The following is a 17,268-nucleotide window of genomic DNA, read 5'->3' as shown; positions in this document are numbered from 1 at the left end:
TTAAACATGATTGACCACCTACGTCATGATCTTAGGTTAATTGAATATTCGGTAGTTGATTTGATTTCTTGAAAATAATCCATGTGAGAAAAGTTTCCAAAGCCAATGTGATTTGATGTTATTTTTCTTTGTGAGCCAATCGAAACTCGAACTTAATGCATGTTCTCTTATATTCAACCGGAGTTAGTTCTCTATGTTGTTTGTTAGACATAATGTTTTGAGCTATGGGAGTGTAAAGATCATGTAACTGTGTTTTGAGTCTTAGAATGATGCTTCATTGATTCCTTGATAATTATATGCATTCATAATCTGATTTCAAGCAATTTTTCTAATGCCTAACTCTTTTATTTAAGAGAAAATTTGCTAAAATGGAACAAAAAATTAACTACATTGTCCCTTTACCATAAATATATTTTTAGTCCATCTTAGACCTAGGATACCCCTGGCATACTTTAAAAAATCATATAAATTATTGTAAGAGTCAGAAAATACAGAAAAATATACATAATATTCAATTGTTTAAATATGCATGTGTTTTTTGCTTAGATTTAGAAAAAAAAAAACCTTTTTTGTCTTAGCTTTACTATATTATCGCCAAAGTGGAATGAGCTGCCAATAACCTACATACTTGTGGTGGTGTTTGAAGGATCCAAACCTAACCTCCCACTTAATATAATTGATTATCTTTGTTTTGAAACTTGGTATAGACTGGACCAATTTCTTGTTCGGGTCTGATAATAGTAATCCGTATGAATTCGAATATGGCTTCCTTTTCTCTTCCCTTCAAAAAAGAATAAGGGATAAATCTAGAAAGATTTACATTATGGGACACTTTTCAGTTTTTTATTACATTGTAAGACACTTTAGGCTACTGAGGTAGTTTTCTCTTGGTTTGAGGAGATGAAAAACCGAACATACCCTCATCGCAGTATTTCATTTAGTTAAGATAAAAATCCATGTGACAGTCACGTGTATTTCTTCAATCCTCTTACCTTAATTCTTTTCAATACTTTTTCAGCCTTTTTTTCTTGCAACTCATTCTACTCTCAACATCGGTGACCAGAAAAAAGTTAAAAAAAAATCCTCATCTTGACTGGGTCGAACCCGTAATCTAGTCTTGCAATTCTTCCAAGAATCTCGTCGAATCGCTAGATTCTTAAAACCCATTATCATTCTCGAATTTAATTCGAGATTTTTCTCCTCTGCTTTTCAAATCTACAGTTTCTTCCAGTGACTGAATCAAGAGTCTCCTTCTTCTGTACTAAAAGGTGTTTCCTTTATCTTTATTGTACATACTCATTTTGAAATTAACTAACGCTAAGTTTGCAAATGGTAGATTTAATTGCGGACTGTGCATTTAATTCGGAAAGGAGGACGCTTTAGATTCGCTGCTGAGAGAATCAGAGAGTCATGTCATGTGAGGGTTTGGTGAAGAGGAAGAAGGAGAACATGTGACTTACGTTTTGCTTAGGAAAATGATATGATTGCTTTGACGAGGTGAGCCATTTGAATTCTTCTTAGTATCATAAAAATCTTATCCTTCTTCTGAAATGAAAAGCAATGTACATGTGGATAATACATTGCGTACACTGGGTAGTTCTATGTACACATGTACACTTATGGATGTTCACGCTATAGGTCAATGTACACACGTACAATATCAAATTCTATATCCACATGGACAATATATAAAGATCTTCATCTTGTTTCTTTATCCTTCACTTCTTGATATAAAACCAGATTTGAGATGAATTTCTTGCCCCAGCTGGTTGAACCAAACAAAGCTTCGACCCTTAAGCAGGTTTAGAGTCTAAATGCTCGACTATCAAGTGTTTGTGTAGTTCAATACCTTGCATCAGATCATCTGCTTGTATATGTCAATCAACTGTGTTTCTAGTTACTGTAAAAATATGATGTCTCAAAAGACAATGCGTCTTTATTAGGTTTTTGGAAACTATTTACGGGATATTTTTGAGAAATTAAGAATACATAAGTTAATCATGTAAACGTCTGCGTTCTCCTCAACACCAGTTGAGTTTGGATGATATTTGATATACTACTATTGAGTTTTTGAAAGACTGATTGGCACAAATAAGTGGTTGAATTGATGTCCGATGAAACGCTAGCCAAATATTTATATGTTTCCAATACATCTGTTAGCATCCACGTGTACACCGGTTAACATGTACCGGCTCATAAATATCCAGATGTACACCGGTTAACATGTACACCGGCTCATGAAACATTTCACCAACATGTATCACATACAATGACTAACTCCTGAAGCTGTGTAAAGTGATTCCTACTTCTCAGCAAATAAGTCCATAGTTTCCTGCAGTTTACTCTACGGGCCTTTGTAAACATCAATTAGTCAATACACCGATGTCTACGCCAAATCCTTATACAAAATCAGAAGAGGTGTGCTTTCTCACATGTTTCTTTGGAGGTAATCATAAAAAATCTGAAAGGCAGTTTTCTCCTTAGAATTTCAATCCTAACATCTCAACAATTATCTCATAGAAATAGAACACTGACTCATGGTCAACAATCTACACAAAGTTTTTCACTTGATCAACAACAAGATGAGAAAGGTCTATTAACAACAACAATTCATGCCCCCAAACTGCTAAAAGGTAAGATCTAGGTCTAAGACATCAATTGCAACTTGTCCATCTCTCTCTTATGGAACAACAATACTTGTTCTCGGCTAAAAACTTTTGGTTTTTCTTACACAAATTACTTTTTTAGAGGAACTGAATATTACAGACTTAATTTGAACTAATTTCACATGTTTATGAGCTTGCTTTTGGGAAAATCAATCACACAAAAATCAATTTACCAGTCAGAGCTTTGTTTCCGTTTCCATCCGAGTCCGTTTACTTTTGTACGGCATATGAGATTCACCGGAGTGCGTCAGCGCTTCACCGGAGTGCCACAGAGAGGGTCTAAGCTTCAACGGAGTGCGTTAGAGACGGTCATACTTTCACCGGAATGCGTTAGCGCTTCACCAGAGTGTGTAAGAGAGGGTAATAGCTTCACCTGAGTGCGTTTGTGTGGTCATCGGAGTGTTGTTGAGTACGTCGAACCTTAGATCTAGATCTCGTGTTTCCAAAATAAAAAAGGGTAAAATGGGATAATCAGCTTTGTACAGTGCTCAAACTCTCCTAAAAACTACCCTAGTAGCAAGAAGTGACTTACACTGTAATTAAAACTTAAAAAGTGACCCTAAATGAAAAATACTCATAAATCTATATTATAATAGATCAGTTTTTACTCACTCCTAAGGTTATCCAGGTCATCTACTCTTTTTTTTTCCTTTGAATGGGCTTAAAAAAGTACAAACGAGTTTACGTAACAAAATTAAGCCCATAAAATTTGTCAATGCTAACTCTCAATAGTCTCTTCTTCTTTCCGCCTTCTGGTTTCTCTCGCAGCCACACAAATAAACCCTACGTTATAGAAGGCAGCCATCCGCCTTTAGATCTCCGTTTTAGTTAGCGAAAATATTCAATCCTCATATCCAGTTTCAGTTCTAATTACTACACCTAACGGTTAATCAATCGCCCTCTCCAGCTGTTTCAGAAACTTCAGTCTAATCCTTTAAATATATGCCCACAGATGACACAAATCATCACTCCATCTGCACAATTCTCATTCTTAGATTTTGCAACTTTTATTTTCATTCATGATCGAATTAAGAAAGAGAGCAACGGAAAGCCTTCAGCAGCAGAGGAAAGAGGGCAACAGAGTCTTTACCATACCGGTGGACCACGCAGGGCATAGCTAGCGGCATAGCAGCTGACTCGGTGTTAGCGGCATCGTGCACACAGGAGTAAAGCGATCGTCGATAAGATCCCGATAAGTTAGGAGATTTGTTTGGCTTGTATATAGTATTTGGGTATTATGTTTTTTGGCATGAAATCTTTTGGTGAGTGATGATAATATTTAGTAGCAGAGTTTTTACAGTTTGACTCCAATGTTTTGTTACTTTTGTATAGTATAATGGTCATCTTTGAAAAAAAAAAATTATGTTGTGCTAAGGTGAAAAGCAACGAATTCACACTGCTTATTAGTGAAGATTCAATTTTCATTAGTCCTTTTGCTTTGCCGTGTGAAGTCTTTGTTGTTCAGTAACTTGCTCTCTCCTTCTTCATAGAGGAAATATATTATTGGCATTCTCAGAAAAATTAAGCCGGGGATGTCTTAGTTACAAATGCCACATCGTATTAGTGAGTGTCTCTAAAACATACCACTACTCTAACGCTGTGTTTTATCAGGAACTGCGAGTTTACTGGCATTTGGCTTTTAGCCAGAGAATATAAAAATTAATGGAATATGTAAGAAATGGAAGTTCAATTTGTCATCATTTCATAGATCTATGCATTGCCACCTAAGGTTTCAAAAACCAGTGGGATTTTTCAGGTAGAGGAAGGTGGATTTGGAGATCAGTGAGCTTTTTAGTTGGATGGTGTGTTTGGAGTAGGCTACAGGGGTATATTACCGTATCTAAATCATTTACAATGTTCGTGTTACACACATGGACTTTTTTTTGTTCAACACACACATGGACTTAGTTGATGATGTTTGCTCTAAATCTTAAAATTCATAATGTAACTGTTGGATCTGCAAATCATCAGGTTATATTGTTCATTTTCGAAAGCTGGTTTTTTTTTTGGTCTAAATGTTAAGATTTATACCACTTTTTAAGTTTTTTTCAATATTGTGAAGCACAACTTATTACATGCTAAAAATAAAGGAGAGAGAGAGTTTGGATCATTAACTATAGGGAAAAAGGAACCAGAATTACAATTCGAGCAAAGGAGAGGAAGTAGACGCTAGAGCTGGTTATTCTTACGTTTGATGATCAACCGGAATTGAGAACATTTGTTGGAGTACTCCTCCTGTTTTTAATTAGAATTTTTTTTTGTGAATTTTGTATATAAACTGCAAATCACTGATAACAAAGAAAAAAGAAGACAATGTCTACGTATGCACCTAAAACCATCTCATTGCTTTTCTGAAAAACGTGTTTTAGTAAATACTAAGAAAAACTAAGCAGGAAAATCAGTGATAATTATTTTTGTGTGTTGAAGACTTCATAATTATCAAAGTGTCCTTTAGTAATACAACAAAAAACGATTCCCTTGGCTCCCAACGCCAACTCCTACATCTCCACCATCATTGCCCATGAAAATATGGGAAGCCAATAAGATCGTGCAAGAAAAGAAATTATCACACTATGATCTACTTCAGCAGAAATACAACAATTTAAAACAAAAGAATCATTTTTATTTTGAAGAATACATTTAAAATCAACTTACCAGCATCCTACTAAAATACGGAATCACACTAACTCAAGAATCCTTTACGTGTGACCCAATACATAGATCGATATACACTCGAACTAAGGATTTAGTGACTTTTGATGTTTCAGTAGCTCGACAATCCACGTAGGAATCCTTAACCTGTTATGGCCTTTGGGGATCTATGCGACAAGAATCCTATGCTCAATATGTCATTGCTTGATGGTTTTCAATTCCACCGGTCTTCTTCCATATACATGGGTTTACATAGATTAAGTAATTGTATGATTATTCTTTATATAAATTATATATCCATAACCTTTTTTTGTTATCATCAGAGTGAATATATAATGTTTTCGAGTACATTCATCTCATCAGTCCGTACATAGAAATATAACAAGCATTACTAAATATACTAATAAATATTTTAGTAAGAGAATAATTAGTAAGTGAAAATAAATACATCCTTTAGAAATGAAGCCATAACTGAAAAGAAAAAGTAAAGTTACAATAACATAGACCACTCCATGCCCCCAAACATGGAGTTCAGTTTTCTAAATTTCTAATGCACGTGTTCAATGTTCATACTGACCTATATCAACTAATCAAGTTTTTTTACGAAGAGGTATGTTTTTCTGAACAGTAATCGAAAGTGATGAAGCTATTGGTAACTTTTCTGGAGCCAATTTTTGGTGTTCCTTCTAAAAACAATTTTCATAGGAGTTAATTGACTACATATTTTTCCCCAGTGATGTGATCTTCACCGGTATATGTACATGTTATGAGAGCATTTCTATTGAGAATCTTAGAATTCAATATTGTCGGGATATACAACAACCACGTACCCCGCGCAAGCGCGGGGTTGACGAACCCTAGTGTTAATAAGAAGTGAGCCAAATTCTTAGTGTTAATACCATTAGTGTTTGGATCTCATGGAATCATGTACAATAAACTCAGCTAATAGAAATAATAAAAATATCAACCTTAGAAGTTAATTCTATGTATTCAATAGCAAATTAGCAATTTATCCCACAACTCATAAAAAATATCCAAATTCACCTCCACTGACCTCAATTTAAAAATTAAGTTGCAGTCGAAACGATGGGGTATCGATCATTTGACACCTTTTTTATGAGTTGTGGGATAAAAGTGGTTAGATTGCTAATTTGCTATTGAATACATAGAATTAACTTCTAAGGTTGATATTTTTTTTTCTCTTGTAAAAGTTAGTGATTAGATCATGTTCTAAAGAATATGTGAGTTCTCATGTTTTTCAAACCTTTTCACCATAAGTTTTTGTTTGTATGTACTTGAAGACAAGCATCAAGTCTGGGAGAACTGATATATTGGTGTTTTTTTTTATAATTTCTAACCTATGTTTTGAGTATTTTGTCAAGTCAAAGTATGTCTTTTGGTATTTTACAGATTTAAGTCTATTTGAAAAAAAAACAACTTGGACGCCAAAAAGAAAATGAAGATGCACAATTTTGCAGATGCGTCATACGTTTAGCAATGGATGGAAGACTTTCCACAGTGTGATTGAACTAAAAAATTTACACAAGCTATAAAATTGAATTAATTTCCGATACCGGTTTGAGATCAATCCATTGTCATATCAAAATTTATGTGCATTTTACTGAATATTGGTCTGTGTGCCGGTTTATTATGAGAAAAATGAAATTTTTTGTTTCTTTATTTTTGGTTTGATTATGCCTAAAATTTGACAAGAACGTGTTTTTGACTCATATCTCTTATTTTGAGCCATTTAGGCTAAGTTTTGTTTTTTTATAATAGATTTTTATGTCTTAGAGTTTTGAGAGACGAGAGATTTTTTTTTTTGAATCCTTGTCATTGATCTTGTGTTGTTTGGTTATGTCTGAGTATCTTTGTAGTGAGGTTTTATATTTTCAAAGGAATTGAAGAGAATGAATGTTTATGATTGCTTAATTAAGGAATCTTCATCAGATTTATTTGCTTGGATTGTTTTTATATATTGCTTGAACTTGATTGATCACCTATTTGATGATCTTAAGTTAACTGAATGCAGCAGGAGTTTATTTGATTTATACTAGAAAATGATCCATGTGACCAAAGTGTCAATAGCCAATGGGAATTGATCTTAATGCGTTTTGTAAACCTATCGAAACTCGAACTTAATGCACGTCTTATCTCTTAGGTTCAATCGGAGTTAGTTCTCTCTATATTGTTAGACATAATGTTTTGAGCTACGTAAGTGTTTTAGTCTTAGAATGGCGCTCATTGATTACTTGATAGTTACATGCATTCATAATTTGATTTCATGCGATTTCTCTAGTGTCTAACTCTTTTATTTCATTGTTTATATTTTTCATATTTATTTTCTGCTTGACTTAAGGAAACAAAACCCCTTTTTCGTTTTAGCTTAACTCTATTTTGTATACTTGTTGTGTAACTTTGGTTTCTGTGGATTTGACCTTTACTGTACTAGTATGATTTGTGTGCACTTGCGGTGTGATTAAATGGTTAAAATTTTGAGCTGTCAGAATACGACTTCGACATTGTGTATTGCACAGTAAAAGCCAATTAACTGGTCGATGCACTAAGTAGGCAGAAGGATGTCTTGGAAGAAAGAAGTTGATGAGCTTCTAGTGGTTTTGGAAAATCTACGCTTGTGCACCACCACTGTTAAAACATGCAGTCATTCTAAATTTATTAGGCCATGCAGATTTGTTATGGATAATATAAGAGACACATATAGGGGACAATGTTGTGCGGGCGTTAAAATGGAAAAGTGGCTGCATACCACATTACTGCGAATGGCACATGTTTATTTCGGAATAGGACATGTTCCCCGAGTTAAACAAATTCGGCAAGGTATTTACATGAAGCACACCGATCAAAAAAAATCTATGGTTATGAAGAGAGACGTAAGTCCGTAACTCTATGGGTATCAAATGACAAATAAGCCAGATTCTGAGGGTAGAACACCAAATTACTATTGAATATGTCTATACCAAAATGAAATGGGGTATGGTAACTATGGACTTTATATCAAAAATTTAGTACACAAATATGTGGTTTGGAAAATTGTTGATGGCCATTCTAATATTTTTACTGGGCATATAATTTCCATATACAAATTATATACCATGTGTATATCAAAATAATGTGTCATTCTTTTTTTTTTTTTTTTTTTGCAACAAACAACTATTCTATTACTCAAACTTGAAATGGGCTGGATAACCAGATCGAAATACAATAACTAACAAAACAAAGCTCTCTTTGAAAGACCGAGCAGACCTAGCTAAAGAATCATCATTAATATTACGCTCTTAGGATGTGGATATCCTGAAATCTGGGAAACATATCTAAAAAGTTGGTATCGCCTCCAATTATGTCGCAAAGCTCAACCAAACTTGAGGTTCCTATATCATTATAATTAGATCTTTGCAATAAGTCCCGAAGGTCTAACATGGCGAATATTGAATCCAGAGGCAGACCTACATAGAAGAATGGGGGTACAAAGATGGATGAACCTTACAGTGGACTCTTTAATAGATCCTATTTCGCGAACTTGGAACTCGCAGGCTCTTCGGGTTTTAGTGGATCCCCAGGATGTGAAAATAATTAAGAGTATACCTTTGAGTAGGATACAAGGTACAAATAAAGATGGATGGCATTTCACAAATAATGAGAGATACACGGTTAAATCGGGCTACTAGGTGGAACAGGCTTATCCAGATAGGAAAAAACCATTGACTCTGTTTGGCCCACAGTAGATGTTTTGAAAGCGCTCTATTGGACTATACGATGTCCACCAAAGTTAAAACATTTTTTGTGGCAGATGGTTTCAGGGTGCATAGCGGTTTAAAAAATATGAATGCAAGGAATAAAAGGGGATGTATGTTGTGCGAGATGTAGAGATCCCGAGGAATCAATAAACCATGTATTTTTTAGTGTCCTCCAGCGATTCAGGTGTGGGCGCTCTCCAAAATACCATCAAATCCGGCTATCTTTCCAACAAGCTCGCTTTTCACAAATATGGATCACCTATTTTCGAGAGTTATCCCGAAAATGGATGATCACTAATTTGCATGGATTTCATGGTATATTTGGAAAGGCAGGAATAATAAAGTCTTTAGTAATATTGATATAGACCCCATGGATACTCTTAATTTGGCAGATTTCGAATCCATTCTATGGGCGGAGGCACAAACTCTGCATACAAAGGTGGTACCAAACATAGAAGTGGGGAATTTACCATCAATTCCAGGACGATGGTGTTTTGTGGGTGCATCCTGGAAAGAATGTGACCCAATGGCCGGACAAGGTTGGTATAGCATTTTAGAAGGTTTTGACGGTTTGATGGGTGCAAGGAATGTTAGGGCTCCTCTGTATCCCCTTCACGCGGAGATGAAAGCACTACTTTGGACTATGGAATGTATGCAAAACTTACGTCAATTTCAGGTCACATTTGCAACGGATTGTTCCCAATTGGTGAAGATAGTTTCAGAACCAGAGGAATGACCAGCTTTTGAAGCTTACTTGGAAGATCTCAAGATTTTGAATGATAGTTTTCACAGCTCACAGATCATTCATATCTCGCGGACGCAAAATAAAAAGGCGGATAGCCTAGCACGGAGTGCCAAGAGACAGCCGTCTTTCGTTGTCCATATGAATGCGGAACAACCTTTTTGGTTTTCAGAGGCTACATGAATCTCTTTGTTGTTGTCAAAAAAAAAATTTGTAAGCTTACTTTCTTACTGGATATTGGTTCAATTGGTAACAGATTGAACCCAATGACCCCCCTTCCCCTAGTTATCATGCACACATAATTGTCTTCTTTTCTTTTGATATAAAATCATTATTTGTTTTAGTTGAGCTTAATGTATGAAATGAATTTGAACTATGATCCAGATAAAAAAAATTCCTAGGTCCGCGACTGATTGAAGCATGCTTTTCATAGTCCATCTTAATCTGTCATTTAAAAAAAAAAAAAATTCATTGTCTTATTATATATGTAACGTCTGTAAAACATATTGTGTAGAAAAGTGGCATGCAAAAAAAAAAAACTCGCACGATAAGCATGTTCCGAAAAATAGACGCATGAAAATAATCTAACCTATACTAAAAGGAGGATATATTGATCAGAGAGGATGTCCACGTCAGACAATAAAATCTACCAATCAAAACATAGATAATTGACACATCAGATGACACATCCTCTCTTCTTCCATCGACAACTCCTTTTCCTAAAAATTATTGTTTCCGCTTCGTCTTTTCTTCTGAACCCCTCTTCGATCCCGCTTCAGCTTCTGTCATCTCCTCAACCTCAGTTCCTGACGGTAACTCCGATCTCAACCACGAGGTGTTCCCCGGAATGGAAACTGTCTCATCAATCTCCCTGAAAGCTCACCAATCTTCGTCCGTCGAACCTAGCTCGAAGCTCTTCCCCTTCTTTTCCTTACCACGGTGATTGAAACTTCGATGTTGATTCCAATCTAAAGCCTAAGGTAATGTAAAGCCCTTTGCTTTCAAGTGTTTCGGGAATGGGTTCTTTGCCAAGAGATTGTTGATTTGATCAGATTTATCTTTGGGGGTTTTGTAAAGTTCTAGCCTTTATGATTTGGGAATTGCTATGTGTAGCTCAAGTATTGCAATGAAAGAGATTGTTGATTTGATTTGATTTGATCAGATCTGTCTCTGGGATTTGTAAAGTTGGTAACTTTATGATTTGGGCAATTTACAGATATGTAAGACGCAATCATTACCGTCCTCTTCATCTTCTTCGTAAAAAGGCATCTCCGACGCCATGGTTTTCACAGATTCTTTTATTTTCCACTCGATATACAGAGACGAACCTTGAAGAACAATGGCGACTTCCAAGATACCACTTTCCGAATAGAAGCCCGTGCGTTGCAGTCGAACCGTTGTCTCACGCTTCTCTGTTTTGGGAAGATATGGAAATGAAGAAAGATGGTGAACTTAAGGACATGACATGCCGCTTTTGGATGATAAGTTAGTATTCTACTGATTTTGTTTTGTTATTGTTGTTACTTTGTTTCTGTCTTTTATGGGTCTCATTTTCACATAATCTCTTTTTTCCTACATGCATCTCTCAGCCAAGCTTCTCCATCACCTAAACACATTCAGACAACTTCTTAGGGAGAGAGCTATGTATGGGCTTAGTGGGTTTGATGTGATCAGAAGCAAAAACCATTTCAAGCTTTCAGTTTCAGTTGTTGCGATCAGACTCTACGAGTTTAAAGTCCTTGCTGTTGCTAATCCCATCCCATTCAAGTTCAGTAAGCTCGAGCAAGTGATAGCGTTGACAAATACAAATGTCCAGTTGCAGGTACATCTTTCTATTTTGCAGCTTCTGTTCTCAGTAGTTGAATACTCAGACATCTCATGCCAGCCACCTCTTCTCTTTCAGACATCATTGGTTGATAAGTAATATTTTTTCACAGCAGAAATATTTTGTTTCATGTATTTTGATCACCACTCCTGTTAATTTATAAATAAACTACTTACTTTCTAAGCAGGAAAATGATTGTCTGCTTATGTGTTTTTGACAGCCTTAATGAACTCTTTTACAATAGACTGGAAACTGGTGTTTGTCAGCCTAGAGTGATGATAGCGACCAGCAACAACCCAAAGTTTGTAGGAGGTAAATGTTCTTGAAAGACAAGCAGATATTTACCCCACACATATTGCAAAAATGGTTTCATAACATATCTTTCTTTCTTATATGAAGCAAGCAATGGGAGTTGACATACCTTTCTTGACGAGAAGGTTTGTCTCATCTTTTTACCTTGATTATGTAGTAACATTTTTTTCCACCTTTTTAGATTTTCAAAGCTGTAATACTTTCCTCAAATTTGGTATTGGTTTTCCCTTCCTCCGTGAAGCTCGAGTTCTCTTATATTTTTTTGGTAATCAATTCTCCAAGATGATTCGTTCTAAATCTGTAGTAAAACCCAACATCTTAATCATTTTATGACTCACATAATTGTACTTTATTTCTTTGGCGTTGACTCTAATGATTGTGGTAGTTGTTGATATGACTTGATTTTAGTTGTTCTGCCTAGGTTCTTCCATGGGAGGTATATTGATAAGGAAAGTGGAAGTGATGTTGAAGTGATGTTGATCCAAGGGGAGTGTACATTCAAGAAGGCACTCAAGATAAATAAAATCTATAGGCTGGAAACTACCACTGCACATGTTCAACCTGCTTTAGGCCGCAACACTTTTAAGGAGACACTGGTTCTAGCAGCGGAGTGTACTGTACACTCAAGAAGGCACTCAAGAAAATCAAATCTCTGACAAGAGCTAGATCGCTGCTTCTGGAATGCATAATCCACAAAGGGGATGAGTTCTCTTTCACCAGTGGTTTAATCGGCTCTTTCAACTCTCTTGCCAGCTTAACTCTCCTATTTTTCGAGCAATCCTCTAGCGTCGAATTTGTTATTCTGTAGTCTTACAATTTAGCTATCAAAATAGTATGATCATTATACTAATCTTGATTACAACACTAAACAAAGAAAAGATAAAAACTATTTTTCTAACATAAGCTTGCTAAGTTTTAATAAAAAGAGTAAAATGTTATTAAAAGTATCTTTTTTGATTATGCGGAAAAAAGAATTCAAAATAACTATATGATTGATTAGGAACAAAAGGTTGATAAAAGTGGGTTGGTTTAAAGACTTTACGTGGTAACTAACAAAAGAAAAAAAATATAAATCAACAATCTATATTTATATACTAAAATAATTTATGTTTTCAATTAACAGTTTCATAAAAATGATCTATCAAAAATTACTGAACAAAGGTTAACAGTATCTTAATAAATCCATACATAAAGCTCGCTAAGTTTTCATAAAGTATAAGTAAAGTTTTAATCAAAAAGAGTTAAATGTTATAAAAGTAATTTTTTTTCTTGCTTCTGAATAAAAAAATTCGGAATACCTATGTGATTATAGGAGCACAAAAATGATTAAAGGTGGATTTGTTGGAAGACTTCACGTGGTAATCAATTAAAGAAATAAATTATATAGACAATAATATATATTTATATATAGTAAAATAATTTTGATTTCAAGTAACCATTTCCTAAAAAATGATAAATCAGAAATTAGCATATAACATAGTTATTATAATATCTTTTTGTCAACTTTATTATAATTTCTATACAAATAAAGTTGATCATTCCTTTTACAGAATGACACATCATCAGCTTTCACAAGTTCAGTCCCACCAACGAGTCAATATTAGTGTTATTGGATTTACAAATTATTTCTAATTCGACCATGTTCGGTTATTTTGTTTCACTCCTTAATCTATTAACATTATTGGCCATAAAGTTCATACAGCAAAAAAAAAGCTTATACACCAAACTGTCAGTGATGATACATATCACAGTTTTACACAACAATGAAGCATAACCGGCGTCATCTCACCTCCCCCCGCCTCCCCCCCCCCACCCGTAACCAGATCACAATGTAACTTATTTCAATAATGATTCATAATTCAACTTAGAAGAAATAAAAGATGATATAATACCACAAAAAATAACGTATAGTATTTAGTGGTAATTTTTAGCATTTGGCTACATGTATAATTGTAAGTTTTGTATTATAACTGTAATTTTGAAATATTCACTAAAATTAATAATATATTTATGTAATATTTTTAGATGCTAACCCGCCCGTAGGGCGGGCCAAACCCTAGTTATACTAAAAACACTTATAAAAGAACGAGGAAACAATCATCATATATTGGTTAACATGTTAATTAACTTTAAAAAATTAGAAACGCATTTCCAAATTCATCTCATCATCCTTTACAACTTTTAATTTCTATTTATTGACTAATACTTAATCTCATTTCATTTTGGAATAGACAGTTAATACTAATCTTTTAAGTGAAATAGTCGTCATCTGACTTCACAACCCTATTTTCACGGTTTAGGTTATTTTCATTTCGTTCACTGCTACTACGGAATGATATTTTCGTACAATATCGTAAGTGAATTATATGTAATGATCAATAAAAGGTTAAAAACAATCATTATATTTTATAATTGATTTTTTCTTTGTTTTTTTGCTAAAAATATTTTATATAAACCGAGCCTCGTGGTCTGGTGGTAAAGGAACCTCCGCTGAGGTGCCCGCCATCACGAGTTCGAGCCCCGGCCACAGCGGATTTAACATGGTTTCTGTTTGGCCTCTAGGACCTTCTTCGCCAGTTCCGGTCACTACAAGAAAACAGCGGTATTCTGACGGACGTTCCGACGGAAAATGAATTCCTCGGAATATACCGAGGAATTTCCGAGGCAATTCCGAGGAAACACAAAATTTGGCTTCCTCGGAATTTCCTCGGAATATTCCGACGGAATTCCGAGAAAAATTCATCTCGTCGGAATATTCCGACGGAATACCGAGGAAACTAGTATTCCTCGGAAAAAACCGATGAATTCCGAGGAAATATTATAGACGTTAGAGAGCCGTTGGAGAGCCGTTGGGGGATTTTAAAAATTCCGAGGAAATTCCGACGAACTAGCCGTTTGCATCGGAATTCCGTCGGAATTTCCTCGGACTGTCGGCAGGATTTCAACTATAAATACAAGCACCCCCTCTTCCTCTTCATTCACTCCATATCTTCATCCTCCCTCTCACTTTCTTTACACACGAATTTGATTCATAAAAAACATGTCTTCTTCAAATTATTTTCGTTCTTGGATCGATCGACCTCATTTGGATCCGAACACGAGATTGCTTACGGAAGATTACCAACAAGGTATAACCGAATTCATGGGGTTAGTTCACCGACAACCGGAAGCAAAAACAGGTATGTTAAGATGTCCTTGCTCTAATTGTAAAAATAAAAAAGTTATTAAACAATGGGATGTTTGGACTCATCTATATTTGAGTGGGTTTACACGAAGTTACAAAATTTGGTATCATCATGGAGAAACTGATTATGAACATGGTAGTACTAGCGAACCTCAGCCAGCGGTTAGATTAGAAGATCCAATTAGAACGGATGTAGATTACGGTGTAGGTACTGAGCAGATGGTAAATGATCATTTTAGAGGGGAAGATTTACCCAATGCCGAAGCTAGGAGATTTTATGATATGTTGGATGCTGGAAAGCAACCATTGTACGAAGGTTGCAGAGATGGTCATTCAGCTTTATCATCTGCTACAAGATTGATGGGCATTAAGACGGATTATAATTTGGCTGAAGACTGTGTGGATGCGATTGCTGATTATGTAAAAGGTATTCTACCCGAAGATAATGTAGCTCCTGGCTCATACTACGAGGTTCAGAAACTCGTAGCTGGTCTTGGTTTATCGTATCAGGTAATAGATGTATGCAGAGACAACTGCATGATTTATTGGAGGGCGGATGAACAGCGGGTTTCATGCAAATTTTGTGGGAAGCCTCGTTATAAAGATACGAGTGGAAGAGTTCCAGTACCATATAAAAGGATGTGGTATTTGCCTTTGACGGAAAGGTTGCAGAGGCTGTATCTGTCTGAACGCACAGCGCAACCAATGAGATGGCATGCGGAGCACTCAACAGATGGTGAGATCAGACATCCTTCAGATGCAAAAGCGTGGAAGCATTTCCAATCAAAGTATCCCGACTTTGCGTATGAGAGAAGAAATGTCTACCTTGGATTATGTACTGATGGTTTCAGCCCGTTTGGCAAGAGTGGAAGACAGTATTCTCTATGGCCAGTCATTCTTACACCATACAACCTACCCCCAAACTTGTGCTTGCGACGAGAGTTTTTGTTTCTCTCGATTCTCGTTCCCGGACCAGAGCATCCTAAGAGATCACTTGATGTGTTTCTTCAGTGATCCTAAACTATTTTTTATTTATTAAAACTATTTTTGTAATTATTAAACTATTTATATTTTTGTGCTTAAAAACTATTTTTAAACTATTTCAGCAAGAATTCAACTGGAATTCCGATGATACGCTCTCTATCTATAACCATTTTGTCCATAAAGTTATGGACAACTATGGGAAGCAGATGTACGAGTGGAAGAAGAAGTGGGAAGTAAACAAGGTAGTTTTTAATTTATTAACAATTTTTAATTTATTAAACTATTTTTTAAATTATTAAACTTTTTTTTTTTTAAATTAAAAGGTCCCAAAGTCGATGAACGACACGGTATGGAAGGAGTTGTGTGAGCATTGGGATAAGGAAGAGACGAAAGAAACTTCTTCCACCAACTCCAACAACCGGAGGAGCGACCGTAAAGGGAAGGGCATCTACAAGCATAACTTGGGTGCCCAATCTATTGCCACTCTCGCGGATCGCATGGTAAGTTCAACCGCTTTTTCTTTAATTATTTAAGTTTCAGAATTTTATTTTTTATGCATTTTTTCAAATTTCTAATGTTTGTTTAATTTATTTTTTTTTCAAGGCGGAAGAAAATGAGGGCGAGCCGGTTGATGATCTCGCCCTAATGAAAAGGGCGTATACCAACAAGAAGACCGGTCAGATTGATGATGGTCTTGTGAGGGACGTGGTCGACCTGGTCCAAACTCAGGTGTACGACGAAGTGTCTCAGCTTCAAACCGATGATGACGATTCGACGGCTTCGACCAACTTGTCCCGGGTTCGAATCAACGAAATCGTTGAATCGGTAAGTTTTTTTTTTAAAAGTTCAATTTATTTATTTCTTGATTTTTATTTTATCATCAATTTATATTATCTAAATTTGGTTTTTTATATTTCAGTCGGTTCCAAAGAAGAAAGGACGTATGGTCGGTTTGGGTCGTCGCTCCCGGTCGGCTGCTCCTTCTTCTGCACCACCGCCATATGTTGATCCGGAAGTTCTTACGGCTCAGCTGAAGGACAAGGATGATCGGATATCTGCGTTGGAGACTCAGATGGCAGCTCAACAGGCGGGCTATGAGACCCAGAAGAGGCTCAACGAGCAGATGATGGAGATGATGAAGAGGATGT

General features: G+C 35.7%; 2 long non-coding RNA genes across 4 annotated transcripts; one reads left to right on the top strand and one right to left on the bottom strand.

Annotated features, from left to right (window-relative positions):
* On the bottom strand, window positions 1-3,054 carry LOC117126030. Its single transcript, XR_004448560.1, has 2 exons — window positions 2,840-3,054; window positions 1-2,352 (listed from the first exon to the last, which is right to left on the bottom strand). It is a non-coding gene; the product is annotated as an uncharacterized LOC117126030 (long non-coding RNA).
* Window positions 1,178-14,092, top strand: LOC103873212. 3 transcript variants are annotated; one of them, XR_004448559.1, is made up of 3 exons: window positions 1,178-1,268; window positions 1,337-4,337; window positions 4,423-10,375. It is a non-coding gene; the product is annotated as an uncharacterized LOC103873212 (long non-coding RNA). The 3 variants fall into 3 exon arrangements; XR_004448558.1 differs by lacking the exon at window positions 1,178-1,268 and adding an exon at window positions 11,405-14,092 and having other exon boundaries at window positions 4,202-4,337; window positions 4,423-11,300; XR_633879.2 differs by lacking the exon at window positions 1,178-1,268 and having other exon boundaries at window positions 4,202-4,337; window positions 4,423-14,092.
* The last annotated feature ends 3,176 nt before the right edge of the window (window positions 14,093-17,268 follow it).

The sequence above is a fragment of the Brassica rapa genome, chromosome A06 (genome assembly GCF_000309985.2).
Source record: "Brassica rapa cultivar Chiifu-401-42 chromosome A06, CAAS_Brap_v3.01, whole genome shotgun sequence".
Lineage (NCBI taxonomy): Eukaryota > Viridiplantae > Streptophyta > Magnoliopsida > Brassicales > Brassicaceae > Brassica > Brassica rapa.
The sequence above is the reverse complement of the archived record's forward strand: the minus strand, read 5'-3'. Positions and strand labels throughout refer to the sequence as shown.